Below are 14,036 nucleotides of genomic sequence, written 5' to 3'. Positions count from 1 at the left end.
GGGTCGTCACACAACCTCCAGGATTTGTGGATCCAAAGCATCCAGACTATGTCTACAGATTGGACAAAGCTCTCTATGGACTAAAGCAGGCTCCAAGGGCATGGTATGAAACTCTGGCTCAATTTCTTATTGAAAGTGGATTCACTAGAGGTACCATAGACAAAACCTTGTTTTATTTGAATCATGGTAATGATCTGCTTTTAGTTCAAATCTATGTTGATGATATCATTTTTGGTTCCACTAATGCTAAACTCTGTCAAAGATTTGCCAAGCTCATGCAGTCTAGGTACCAAATGAGCATGATGGGGGAACTCAGTTATTTTCTGGGTTTACAAGTAAAACAGACTGAAGATGGAATTTTTATCAATCAAGCCAAGTATACCAGAAATCTCTTGAAGAAATTTGGTATGCAAGACAGTTCAGCTGCAACTACTCCTATGGCAACTGCAACCAAGCTAGACAAAGATACTGGTGCATCAGTGGATATCACAAACTATAGAGGAATGATTGGATCTTTGCTTTATCTGACTGCAAGTAGACCAGACATAATGTATGCCACATGTCTATGTGCAAGATTTCAGGCAGATCCAAGAGAGCCTCATCTGATTGCAGTAAAGAGGATATTCAGATATCTCAAGGGAACCACATCATTGGGATTATGGTATCCTAGAGAATCAGATTTTAGTCTAATTGGATACTCTGATGCAGATTTTGCAGGTTGCAAAATTGACAGGAAAAGCACAAGTGGGAGTTGTCAATTTCTGGGTGGAAGACTTGTTTCTTGGTACAGCAAGAAGCAAAAGTCAATATCAACATCAACAGCAGAGTCAGAGTATATAGCTGCAGGCAGCTGCTGTGCTCAAATTCTTTGGATGAAGAATCAATTGTTGGACTATGGGTTATCCTTTTCTAAAATTCCTATTTATTGTGATAACCAAAGTGCTATTGCTATGACAGGAAACCCAGTTCAACATTCTCTGACAAAGCACATCAGTATCAGATATCATTTTATAAGGGAGCATGTGCTGGAAGGAACCATTGAACTTCACTTTGTTCCCACTGAACAGCAGCTAGCAGACATATTCACCAAACCACTATGTGAAGCAACCTTTACTAGGCTGGTGAATGAGCTAGGAATGATATCAGGAACTGAGTAAACATAATGGTCAGATCTTTCAAGTTTAAATTGTCAAATTACCATATGTATTGCTCACAAATTTGCCATGATATACTCTGATTGTTAAACTCTGATGACATTCTCTGATGATATACTCTGTTTGTTATACTCTGATTGTCATTCTCTGACGATATTCTCTGATGTTTGTAAACTCTGAATCTTGATAAATGATCTCATTTTATTTCTTTGAGACAAATAACCTGTGAAGATACTATGAAGCATGATCTGAATTAGTAATCATGAATCTCAGTTAAGTTCTTTAATCTTGATCTCAATTTTGTGCTACTATTTTACACTATATGCATGTTGATATCATTGAGACTCTATTACTTCACATATCTTAATTATAAGTGAGACTGATTAATTTGCATTTTCTCTCAGTAAATTAGACAGTGATTATAAACTCTGATGCTATACACACCCCTGAAAATAAGCATGGTACTCCTTTGAGATCTTAGATGTCTATATGACAGTGACTGGGAAGACCCAAACATTTGCTGGTATTAAGTAATTGCTAAGATTTTATAATCTATGGTGACCAGTCACAATCTCTGATTACTGGAGAAATACTGTTGCAAAATTATATTCAAAGGTCGTGATTCATTTACACTGAAAAGCGTCCTGTGAAAAAAAGAAAAGAAAAAAAAGGGGGTTAGTTTACTTTATATATTTCTTCATCAGAGTATGTCCCTTGTCTATGTCTTGAGAGTTTAAATAAATTATTTTTGTCTACCTTATAATTACGAAATTGTGAAATTCTATAATCTCTGATTTAATATGTCCACACACACATTATTTCACAAGCACAATATTGAGCTATGGATTTTATGACAAAATCTGATTTTTTGATGAATTTTCTAAACATCATGTCTTATTCTGAGGTACTTAGAAATTTATTTTCTTTGTTTTAAATCTCAGAGTTTAAAATTCGAGGGATTTGATCTTGATTTTTAAAATCTTGTACATTTCAGGAGTTTAAATATTCAGAGAATGTGAAGAGAGTGTACCAAACGGCTGTATTGTTAGTGGGCTTACATGTAAAACATTTTAATAGGAGAACGTGTAATCAGCATTTATAACTGCACAAGTTTTACCGCGCTCATGATTACTATTTTCTTTTCTCCATGCCACTAACACTCATCTACCAGTTAAAATCTGACAGGTGTCCAGCTGAACAAAAGCCCAAGTGTGTACAGCTAAACAAAATCTGAAGAGTTTATCACATCAGATTTTACTGCTTATTATTCACTTATACACTTCATCTTTACACACACTCTCTCAACAAACTCTTAAGCTTTTCTCTCTGAAACTCAAATCTTCTCTTACACACTTTCTCAAACACCTTTCTTACTCTACAAACTCTGTTCTAATGGCGACTTCAGCGTTTATTCATGCAGGTGTGGAATTTGTTCCCAACAACCACGCTGCCATTCTTAACACAGCAGATGCTCCAAGGAATTATCATCCAATCCAGCAATTCCTGGCACAGAGTGTCCTGGCTACTACTCTTACTGCTCCTGCCAGACTCTCTGGAAGCCAAATCATTACTTTTTGGAGGACAGGGCAATATGATAATGGTGGTGCAGATGGATCACCATCTATTGTGTTTGCATATGAAGGGGAGGAGTATGCTTTTACTCCAGCCACAGTTCGTCAAGCATTCAACATGCCAGAGAATGCAGCTTACATCACAAATGGAGATACCAATCTCAGGGGCATGATGAATGCTCTGGGCTACAGTGAATCACTTGATAAACTGGGACAATTAAAGCGTCCAGGACTAAGAAGGGAATGGAGCTTCTTCTTTGACTGTATCACGAGGGCTTTCCAGAAGAAGAGCACCAACTGGGATGCTATACCCATGGATATGCTACAAATTGGGTATTCTCTGATCTACTCTACTAATTTTGATTTTGGTAGACTAGTTCTTCGAAATATTGGTGAAAGAATGCATGAAAATAGACAAGTCATATATTTCTCAAGATTTTGTCAATTACTGTTTAATGCCACTGTTGGTGAGGTGGATTTTGCTGCTGATGATGAGATCAAGCCCTTTAGGCTTCATAAAAGGGTGTTCAAGGACCTCATCTCAAAAGATGAGAAGTATCCAATCCAGAGGCCCCTCCTAATACCAGCTCCAGTTAGAGCTAGGATGAATTTGCCCCCAGTCCAACAACAACAACCTCAACCTTCCAGAACTCCCACAGCAAGCAGATCTTCTGCATCAAAGTCAGCAAGGGCTACAAAGTCTGATGCAGCCCCTTCCACTGTGAAGACCAGAACCTCTGTTGCTACACAAGTTCTGAAGACAAAGTCTGATGTGCCAACAAACTCTGATACAGTTCCTCCTGTAAACTCTGATACAGTCTCTAAGACTTTAAACACTGAAGCTGCTTCTCCACCAAAGCAGAAAAGAAGGAGACTTGTTGCAGCTTATGATTATGATGATCTGGGACCCTCTCATGCAACAAACTCTGAACCTTCTCAGGCTAGCCCTCTGTCCAGAAAAGTTAGATTTAAAGCAAGGGCAAACAAGCCTAAGAAGGCAAAGGTACCTATTACTGAGATCATAGATTTCACTCTTGAGGAAGAGCAAGCACCATCCACTACACTTCCTGATTTATCTCAAGCTCTGATGGTGCATCCTCTTCAAGCTGTTCCACTCTCTACTGCTACAGCATCTTCTACTTCATCTGAAGTAGATGAGGAAATAATCTGCAAGGAACCAGTTACAACTGAAGCTGGGACAACATTGTCTGATCCTCACACTCCAATCTCTGATCATGGACCCTCCACTCCAATTCCTCATTCTCCATTGAAATTTCCTGAGGGTGCCATTATTCATGATACAGCTCCAGAAAATTACAAGTCAGATGCTGTAATTGAAGACTCTGACAAGGTAGTATTGGAAGCATTGCAGTCTCTTGCCAAAGCTGATGATGAGCCCAGCAAATCAAAATCTGCAGATAAAGAGAATGTTGTTCCAGATCCTGTTAAAGATGTTGTTGATCCTGCATCTGATGATGATGAGGATGATGAAAATGAAGATGATGAAAATGAGGATGAAGTCCCCATGTCTCTTCAACAACAGAAGTGGGAGTCTACCAGTCAATACAATGCCAGACTGCAAACTCTGAAGCCAAACTCTGAGCCTCTTCCCAGGGATCTTCAGGTTGATCCACCTCATGAAGTATGGGATAAACTCTGGCTGAGCCACCAGCATTCTCTGGAGCCAGCAAAAGCTGAAGAATTCTTATCTATGGCAGAGAATAAAATTACAAACTCTGATGTCATGTCAAGCCTCAAAGCCACAGTTCTATATCTGAAGACATTTCATGCTGCTCATGCTCAGACATCTAAGTCAGTAGATGGTCTTAGAACAGAGGTAGCTAACTTTAAGGAAACTCAGAATATGGACAAGAAAAGGCATTTACTACCTCTGAAGGAAGACATGAAGAAGCTGGTGTCTGCAAATCAATCTCTGGAACAGAGGATGTCAAACATTGAGTCCACTCAAGAGACAATGTCTAAACAGCTTGAAGCCATCCAATCTTCACTTTCTCTGATAACCTCAGTACTGATTCCTGATGAGGATGATGTCAAAAAGGGGGAGAGAGTAGCACAAGTCAAATGTAAGTCTACTTCTCAAACTCTGAAAAGAAAGAAAAATTATGATGATGATGATGTGGATGACTTTACAAAGAACAAGAGATTTCAAGCTGCAACTGGTGGAAGAGTTTCAAACTCTGACAGTCAAAAACAGTCTAAGCAAAGCTCAAAGTCTGCTCCAGCTCCAACACACAATGTCACATCTGGATCAAAGCAAAGACCAGTGGCTGGATCAGATAAACCAATGACTGATGAAGAATATGCTAGACTGATATTTGAACAAGAAAATCCAGAAGCTAAATTGGATTTGGAGTTGATTGCTGCAGAGGAAGCAGAACTGAAGAAAGAATATGTTGAAGCTATAACCTCAGGCAAAATCCAGAAACCTGCAAAATCAACTGCCAGACCAAAGGAAAAAGGAATAATGATCAAGGAAACTACTATTGCTGATCAGAGTTTACCAATCAAAAAGGTATACTCTGAAGATGAATATACAAGCAAAGGCAAAAGCATAGTAGATGATAACCTTGAGAAAGGCTGGATTCAGAAGAAGCCTACAACCTCTGACAAAGATCAAGTTGTAAAAGGAAAGAAATCAGAAGCTGCAATCTCTGACAAAGCTCATATTGCAGAATCACAAGAAGAAAAATTAACCTCTGACACAGCTCAAGTTAATAAGGAAGCAAAGAAAGACACAACCTCTGACAAGGCTCAAGCTGTGTTTAAACCAACAACAACCCCATTGCCAGGATTTGCAAAGCCGAGTCTGATGACTGAGATAAATTTCGACAAAGGCTCAATTCAACCAATCTCTCATCGAAAAGTAGGAAGAGATAAAGGAGGATTAGGATCCAAATATGAAAAATTTGATCAGAGTATAGGATCAATGTCAACAGACCCCTCATCTCTCTGTGCACCCAAGACTGGAGCATTGCAAGAAAGAATGGACAAACTTGATTCAGTCCAACTGGTAAAGAATGACAGAGGTGATAACATTCTTATCTACTTCATGTCTGATGGAACAGTGTTTAGAGTTATTGAAGCTGATCTCTATGCTAAACACTGGGAGGAATTGAGATATGTTCAGTACATATTTCAAGTGAAGAACAAATCATGTCAGCACATCTCAAATCTAATCAAGGATCAAATCAAGAGGAAGATGGGTATAACTGGAAACAAGAATGCTGGACCTTTTGTTCCAAAGTACTTCAATTATCAAGGTCAGCTAGTTGAGATGAAGAAGAATTAAGCAAAAATAGAAACAATAGCTGGAATCAGTACTCTTAGTTTCAATGAAGAGTCTGACAAAGGTTACTACATCAGGCTGGATAAAGACATGAGAAGAAACAAGATCTATGATCTTAGAGCTGCAATTTATCAAACTGGAGTTTCAGATCCAGAACTAAGAGAGATCAAGAGACAGATGATCACAGCACTTGCAGAAGCTGAAAGAGAACTCCTCAGAGAATACTTAAAGACAGCCAATGGTGTCTATGAAGCTAAGGAGTAAAAGTATCTGTAAGTTTTAAAAGTTTTCTGTTATATAGCTAAACTCTGTTGCATTTGACTTATTTGTTTTGACATCATCAATTATCTGTTAACTTGCACATAACATATTTATGCACAAGTTGGGGGAGATTGTTAGATATAATTGATGATTACTAATGTTCTTAAAGTTTGTTTTAGAAGAGGAGTGATCAGAGTTTAAGCTGGAAGCTGATCAGAGTTTGCTAAAGTCTGATCAGAGTTTACATAGTCAAGACTCATCAGAGTTTACACGTGGAAAGAGCTCAGAAGCGGATATACTTCAAGGAAGGATAGAAGCGGAGGAGTGATTTGCAGACTATGGAAACTAAACAGAAAACAGTAGCAATCTTTGATTGATAGAATACATAGCTGATTTATAGGATATCAAATCAGAGATTGATTTTGTAACTGTGTCTGTATAAACACAGATTAGGGTTACTCTAGATGAGTGGAGTTATCGAGTATATTTTACAGAACCCTAGCAGATCTTAGTGATAATATATAAATCACTGAGAGAGTTTTTGTAACCGATCAAGCTTTGTGAATAAGAGTTTACTGCTTTCAATCTCTTATATTGTCATACTGCGTTATTGACTGTGTTCACTATATTAACTTATATAGTGAGTTTATAGGACCTAACAAACTTGCTCCATCCTAGCTTGCTCCAATCCTTCCTTGTTCCTCCTTCAACTTGCGCCAAAACAATTCAGGTGAATTGTTTAATTGATTTAAATGGCGCAAGGAAGAAATTGGAAACAGTTTCCTTCCTCGTTCCATTCAAAACAAATCAAAGAATTGTTATTATACAAATTGGCGCAAGGAACAATTCTTTCCTTGTTCCATTCTTGGCGCAAGGAAAAGAATTGTTTCCTTGTTCCATTTTGGCGCAAGGAACAAAATTGTTTCCTTGTTCCATTTTGGTGCAAGGAGAAATGGCTGGCTGAGTTAGTAATTGGCGCAAGGAAGATTTAAATAATAAATTCTTCCTTGTTCCATTCTTGGCGCAAGGAGAAATTATGTTTAAACTTCTTCCTTGCTCCACTTCTTCCTTGTTCCAACACAGAACAGGCTAGCACACTTATAAATATATATATATATATGTTTCACATATATATATATAAGTATTTACTAGTCAATTTGGAGGATGCTTTGCCTTGACTTGATTAAGTTATCCTTGACTGAATCCTTCGAATCCAATTCACACGTACTGACGTCCTGTGCACTGGTCTGGTTCACGAACGACTAATACAGAATTAATTCTCCGTCTTCTTTTCTTGACAACATACTTAATCAGTCTCACTAGACTTGAGTATTGCTTCAGTGATTCTGATTACGAATAATCAGAGAGGATGTACTTGAATCTTTCAGAACTGAGAATCTTGATCTTTGGACAACCTTGACATCAGAAACCACTTAGACTTTATTCTTCACCGAGGCTTGAACATTTTAATGAACTTCTATCAGTGATTTGCTGTACGTCTCAGATATCTTGATTGCCTTGAACTTCTTGAGTCGTATCTTCAACTCTGTAGATTCCTGTACGATACTTAGTTATTGTTTCCTGTTCTTATTCTACTGTTGAGTTATCGTCATCACATTACATATTACATTATGCTTTACAATCTCCCCCTATTTGTTTGTTAGAGTTCGACAAGCAAATCCTTTAGGATGATAACTCAACTGATACAGAAAAAGCACTTATACTTAAACAGGAAATAATACTAAGTACAATCTGGATTATATATTACAATTTCCAGAAATCAAAAATAAATACAAGTGGCCAATTGCTCCTCTAGACTGAGCTAATCTCTTCTTGCTTTCTTGGCTGTTGCATTTAGTAGGGCTTCTTCTGCTTTCTTCTTCGCTGCTTTCTCAGCCTTCAATTGATCTAACTTAGTCTCAATTTCTTTGATCCTGGATGTGATGATGTTATAAGCTCCAACCTCTAAAGCATTTACTGGAGGAGTCGTTTCAAATCTTCTTTGCATTTTCTCCAGAGAGGTTAGGTGCCTCATTTTCTTAAGCCTTTTGAATGGAATATTCAAATTCATTCCTTCCACTTTCATCATTAGTCTTGAAGGATGAGCACGAACTCTTTCGGTGTCTTGAGCAGTCTCAGTACATTTCTTTACTCTCAGTATTTCAAGTAGAGGGATGAGTACAGCTTTATCCTCTTTGATCACTGAGTACTTGACTTGTCGAATTGCACGAGAGATACACTTAGAGGTGCAATCACCAATTTCTTCAAGAGTTAGCTTTTCAGGCTCAGATTTCTTGAACTTTCTGAAAGTGATGGAAGTTGGATTGTATGACACAGAAGCTGGTTTCACAACATCAGGGGTTTCAGGATCAAGAGGAGGCAGTGGATATGGTTGTTCACGTTCAACAGATTCAAGACTTTTGTTCTTCAGAGCCGCATAGTTCAGACGATAAGCATATAGAAGTTCTGCAGTAAGTCTTCCCTTTTTGGTATTCGAACACTTTCTTCTGATTTCTCCTTCCAGATAACTCAGTATTCTTGGATGATATCCTGATAATGCTTCATCTTTCAGACCAATGTTTTGGATCATCTTATCCTTGAAGTACTTGATCACTGGAGGGTTATCATGAATCTGTACACTGATGTTAGTAAGCCATTCCACTACCTTATCTCTGAAGACTTCATTGTACTTCTCGCCAGTGGCAATAATCTTGTTTTTTACTATGAACAGTTCTGTCAGAGATAAGTTCCTCAGCAACTCACAAGTCACATGTTTGAATCTTCTACTTTCACCATTCAGAATGAATGTTATATGCGCGGACCATCCATGTGCAGGAATAACCATGATAGATACTGATGTGATTGCCTTGTCCAACGCTTCGTGAAACTCATGAAGATTCTCATAGTTGCTTTTGAAGACGTCGAAGATTTCTTGAACTTCTTTATCATGATTACCCTTTACCACTTCAGGAAATTCAAACACTGACCTTGCAATATCCCATTCAACTCCTTGTTTCAACCTTGTTGCTTCTAGTTTCTCCCTTCGTATCCGTCTTTGATTTTCAAGCCTTTCCCTTACTTTGTTTCTCTCAAGCCTTTTCTGTCGGACAACAGGAATATCCTGAGGATTAGTAATTGAAATCTCTTCTTCTAGAAACATGTCATCATGATATGCAAGCTCGTTGTTCGCAAAAATCTACACGCAAGCGCACGTGATCACAAGTAATATATTTGTTCGTTCCCACAGAGACTGGTGAATTAAGAATACGCACCTATGCAACAATGTATGAGTAATTTTCACTGCTAAGACAATTAACAAGGATGTGTTCTTTTATACTAATAACTAGATTTACTAATCAAAATCAGAATAGGAAAACACATGGGATTCTAACTTCATTATCGAATTCATCTAGAATTAAAATTACTGATTAACATGTGACTGTTGATCCTAATCAGACAACACGAAAGTAATACATGCCAACTCTCGTTGCACACATATCATACCAATCAAAATCCACAATTAAGACAGAAATCTCATGGACACCAACAAAGCTCAGACCCTATATCTCTATAGCGGTAGTGTAAGCAGAGAGGTTTAATAACAGGTCGTCTATCGTGATTACACAGGGTGATAAAAATAGTTCAAGTCTACCACAAATTATGCTTCATTCACATAATCCTATGTTTACATGGCATAGTTCTAAATTCAATCATCCACTCTCGCTTCAGAAAGAATTAACAAACAACTTAGAAGTTAGCTACGCTCCTAAGAAGAATAAGCACGGCTCATGCAAGAAATCAACGTACGTCACAAAATCAAGTAATTAATATTCGTTACTAGACTACATCGATAAATCCATTAGAATCCCATGAAGGCGGTTAGTTCATAATCGAACTAATCGACATCATGGGTTCTAATGAAAACATGATAAATAAAAGACGAGAATTAAACATAAGACAATTGCTTGAATTAATAAATAAGAACACAACGTTACAGAATTGATGTTCACGATCTCGCTCGAAACTGTCACTTCCTCGCGAAGAACGATCCAATACAAAACTGATAATGTGCTTGATTACAAGAGAAAAACTGATAAAACTATATTCCGATATTCTACGATTACTTGGAGGCTAGGGTTTTACACATGAGAAAATAAAATACATTGACCAAGTCAACCGGGCCTCGACCGCTGCTAAAATCCATCAGAAAAGCTGCAAAAATCGACCCAGAACAACTCTGCTGCATGGGTGCGGCCGCGCTAAACTAGCGCAGGCGCGCTAGTGGGGAAAGTAGCTAGCGCGGGCGCGCTAAGCTCTAGCGCGGGCGCGCTACTGTCTGCCACTGGCAGCCCGTTTCTTCGTTTTTTAGCTCGTTCTCGCGTGCATGCCCTTCCTCGCTCTAGTACCACTTCCGTAGGTGATCACGGTTGCATTTAGCACATGCAACAAGCCCTTTAAACCCCTAGATAGCTCTAGTGGACGAGTGTGTTCTCGTGAGGGTTTGTAGAAGATGTACCCACAAAATCCCAAGTCGTGATGAATCCACAATTCTCTATTCTTGCAAATAATGCACCAAAAACAACCTAAAATGAGAGAAAATCACTTCATCACCTCAACTCGTGACCTGCACAGAAAAACACTAAAAACACATCAAAAGACACTAAACACTTAAGTACAACCAACCAATTTAAGTGGAAATGAAGGCCTATAAGTGTGTATAAATACCACTTATCACACCCCCAAACTTAAACTGATGCTTGTCCTCAAGCGTCAACGACACTATACGATAATACAATGCAATGCATGAATGCAACTACGTGATGAATGAGTGAACTATGAAGTAATTGCCTTGCCAATTATAATACCTCAGATTGTGCTAACGTTCTCGAATTTCACTTCTCTCGCTACTAAGTCAATTACTCTTCTATTTACAAGTGTGGAGTGCCAGTGTGTGCAAGCATGCTCTTTTATTGAGACAAGACAAAAACTACTACTCCCACAGAATCCCAATCAAGAATCGTAAAAGTTTAAAACTAACACCCCGTCACTCAAGTCCAACTAAAAGCCAAGGTCCCAAAGAATGTCCACACCCTTCTATTTTATTCACTATTTTTTTTTCTTTTTATTGGTGATTAATTGCTCGGTCTAAGGTCAGAGCGCTTCGCAGTGTAAATGCGTTACGAACACCACAAGACTTCACACACCAATTATTCACTCTATTCTAGTGGTTTATTTAACCGTGCAATGGTTGAGATCCCTAAAGATTTATACACTAGTACCTATGTAGCGAGTGTTGGGTCAACAATCCCAAACCACGAAGGCTTTAGGTTGTTAGGCACAAAGTCCCCTCAGACTTAATTACTCGAGTACTAATGAGCTCAACCTAGTTAATTCTACCACTTTTTTTTTTTTAGTGAATTTATTTACTACTATTTCTTTTTTTTTTCTATATTTTTTTCTAGAAAGGTATATCTACTCCTCAGTTCCCCCAAACTTAAGATTTACAGACCTAAGCTGAAGGGTGCTCAATTCAATCCTAGAATTCAAGGAATTTCATCTAAATCCTATCTCAAGAACATATGTGAATTACAATTTCCAACACAAGCAATTTCCAAGTACTAACCTAGCATTGCAATTGAAATTACTAATCAAGAACTACGCACATAACTCATCATAGGCAATTAACTTGGCTTATACTTCATAATTCATGCAAATGCTCGTGATACTAACTACAACAATTAGCTATAAACATGTAAAATAAAAAAAATGAGAAAAGAAAAAAAAAGAGAAAAAACGTGAGAAAAATAAAATAAAATAAAAACGTGAGAAATAATCAAAACAAAATAAAAAAAACGTGAACTACATGAACTAACTAACACATGCAATAATAAACAAAATTACAATAATATGCTCTTCCTTAGATTACCACCCCCAAACTTAAAATTTTCAATGTCCTCATTGAAGGTGATAAAAAGGATCGAATGTACCTAGAAGTCGGGAGGATCACCCTCCTCGGGTGGAGGATCAGGTGGTGAATATACCATGCCATCTCCAAACACTGGCCAATCAACCTCCACACCAATAGCTCGAAACGCACTCCCAAGAGCCTGAGTCAAATCCTTTGCAAAACGTTGGTGAATGTCATGCATGTCATCTATGCTCCGTGACAATCTTCTAAACTGCACATCACTTAAGAGATCCGGTGGTAAGTTGAGTTCGAGTATGGGAGCTTCTTTAATAGATGGTTTAAGATGCTCCTGAACATTTTTAAGCTCTGTTACTCCTTGAGACTCGAATGGAATATCAACCTTCCTCTTCCATGGAGATGCATTTAAGAACTGAAGTTGCTCTGCTTCCTCTTCACCTCCGAATTCAGCTTCACCTGTTAGAACCCTTTCCAAGATGTCAGTTTTCAGCCTTGGGTCAATTTTTGGATGAGTTGCAGCTTCTATTGGCTCCACCTTAAAGCATTCTTCTTCGTCAGTTGGAAATTTCATTGCATTGAATACGTTGAACGTGACCGTCTGATCTTGTATTCTCATTGTAAGTTCCCCTTTTTGGACATCGATCAAAGTTTGCCCGGTGGCTAAAAAGGGTCTACCCAAGATGATAGGAATTCTTTTGTCTTCTTCAAATCAAGAATCACGAAGTCGGCTGGAAATATTAATTTATCAACCTTGACCAGCACATCTTCAATTATACCCCTCGGATATGTGATCGAACGATCAGCCAGCTGTAAAGACATGTTTGTCGGCTTGAGCTCTGGCAGGCCAAGTTGTGTGAAGATAGATAGAGGCATCAGATTGATGCTAGCTCCCAAGTCGCACAGACACTTATCAAAAGAGAACTTCCCAATAGTGCAAGGGATAGTAAAGCTTCCCAGGTCTTTCAGCTTAGGTGGTAATTTTTGTTGAAGCACAACACTACATTCCTCCGTTAAAGCTACTGTCTCTAACTCCTCGAGCTTTAGCTTTTTTGAAAGAATACCCTTCATGAACTTGGCATAGCTAGGCATTTGCTCGAGTGCTTCTGCAAACGGAATGTTGATGTGAAGCTTTTTGAAAACTTCAAGGATGTAAGTCTAAATGTAAAGACAACCCTATCTGTTACATAGGGATGATAACTCAACAATAGAACAGGACAAGTAAATAACACTACGCCTGCACCGGAATCGGAAGATACGAAGACAAAGGTTGAAGAAGCCATCTACAGTCTTGAAGGAATAAGTTCACTGGAAGAAGTTCATTAATATGTTCATGCCTCAGTGAAGAATAAAGATTGAAGTATTCAAGATTGTGGAAGCAATGAAGATGTTGTCCAAGTACTCGAAAGATTTCAGTGCAACCCCTGAAGCAAGATATTTCTATATATCTTGGTTGGTTATTTATAATCAACAAACTGAAGCATAAACTAACCCGGAACCGACTGATCAATGTTTGCTGACAAAGACGGTACAATGTTTGACTTCAGTGTTAGTCGCTTGTGAACCAGACCAGTGCACTAAGCGTCAGCACGTACGGAGCTTTGCAAAGTATTTATCAATCGAAGAATTGATCCAGTCATATCAAGTCATTTGTTCCAAAGCCAAGTCAAGCCAAATGCCAGCTATGCCAAAGCTTACTGCTCAAATGCCTTATGTCAAAGCTTCCACAGAAAGCCATATCAGGAAGTGACATTTTATATATGTGTGCACTTATATATTTGTATATGTACAAATATAATTATATATGTATATATGTATAT

Source organism: Daucus carota, chromosome 8 (genome assembly GCF_001625215.2).
Source record: "Daucus carota subsp. sativus chromosome 8, DH1 v3.0, whole genome shotgun sequence".
Taxonomy (NCBI): domain Eukaryota; kingdom Viridiplantae; phylum Streptophyta; class Magnoliopsida; order Apiales; family Apiaceae; genus Daucus; species Daucus carota.
This window is presented reverse-complemented; position numbering follows the sequence as displayed.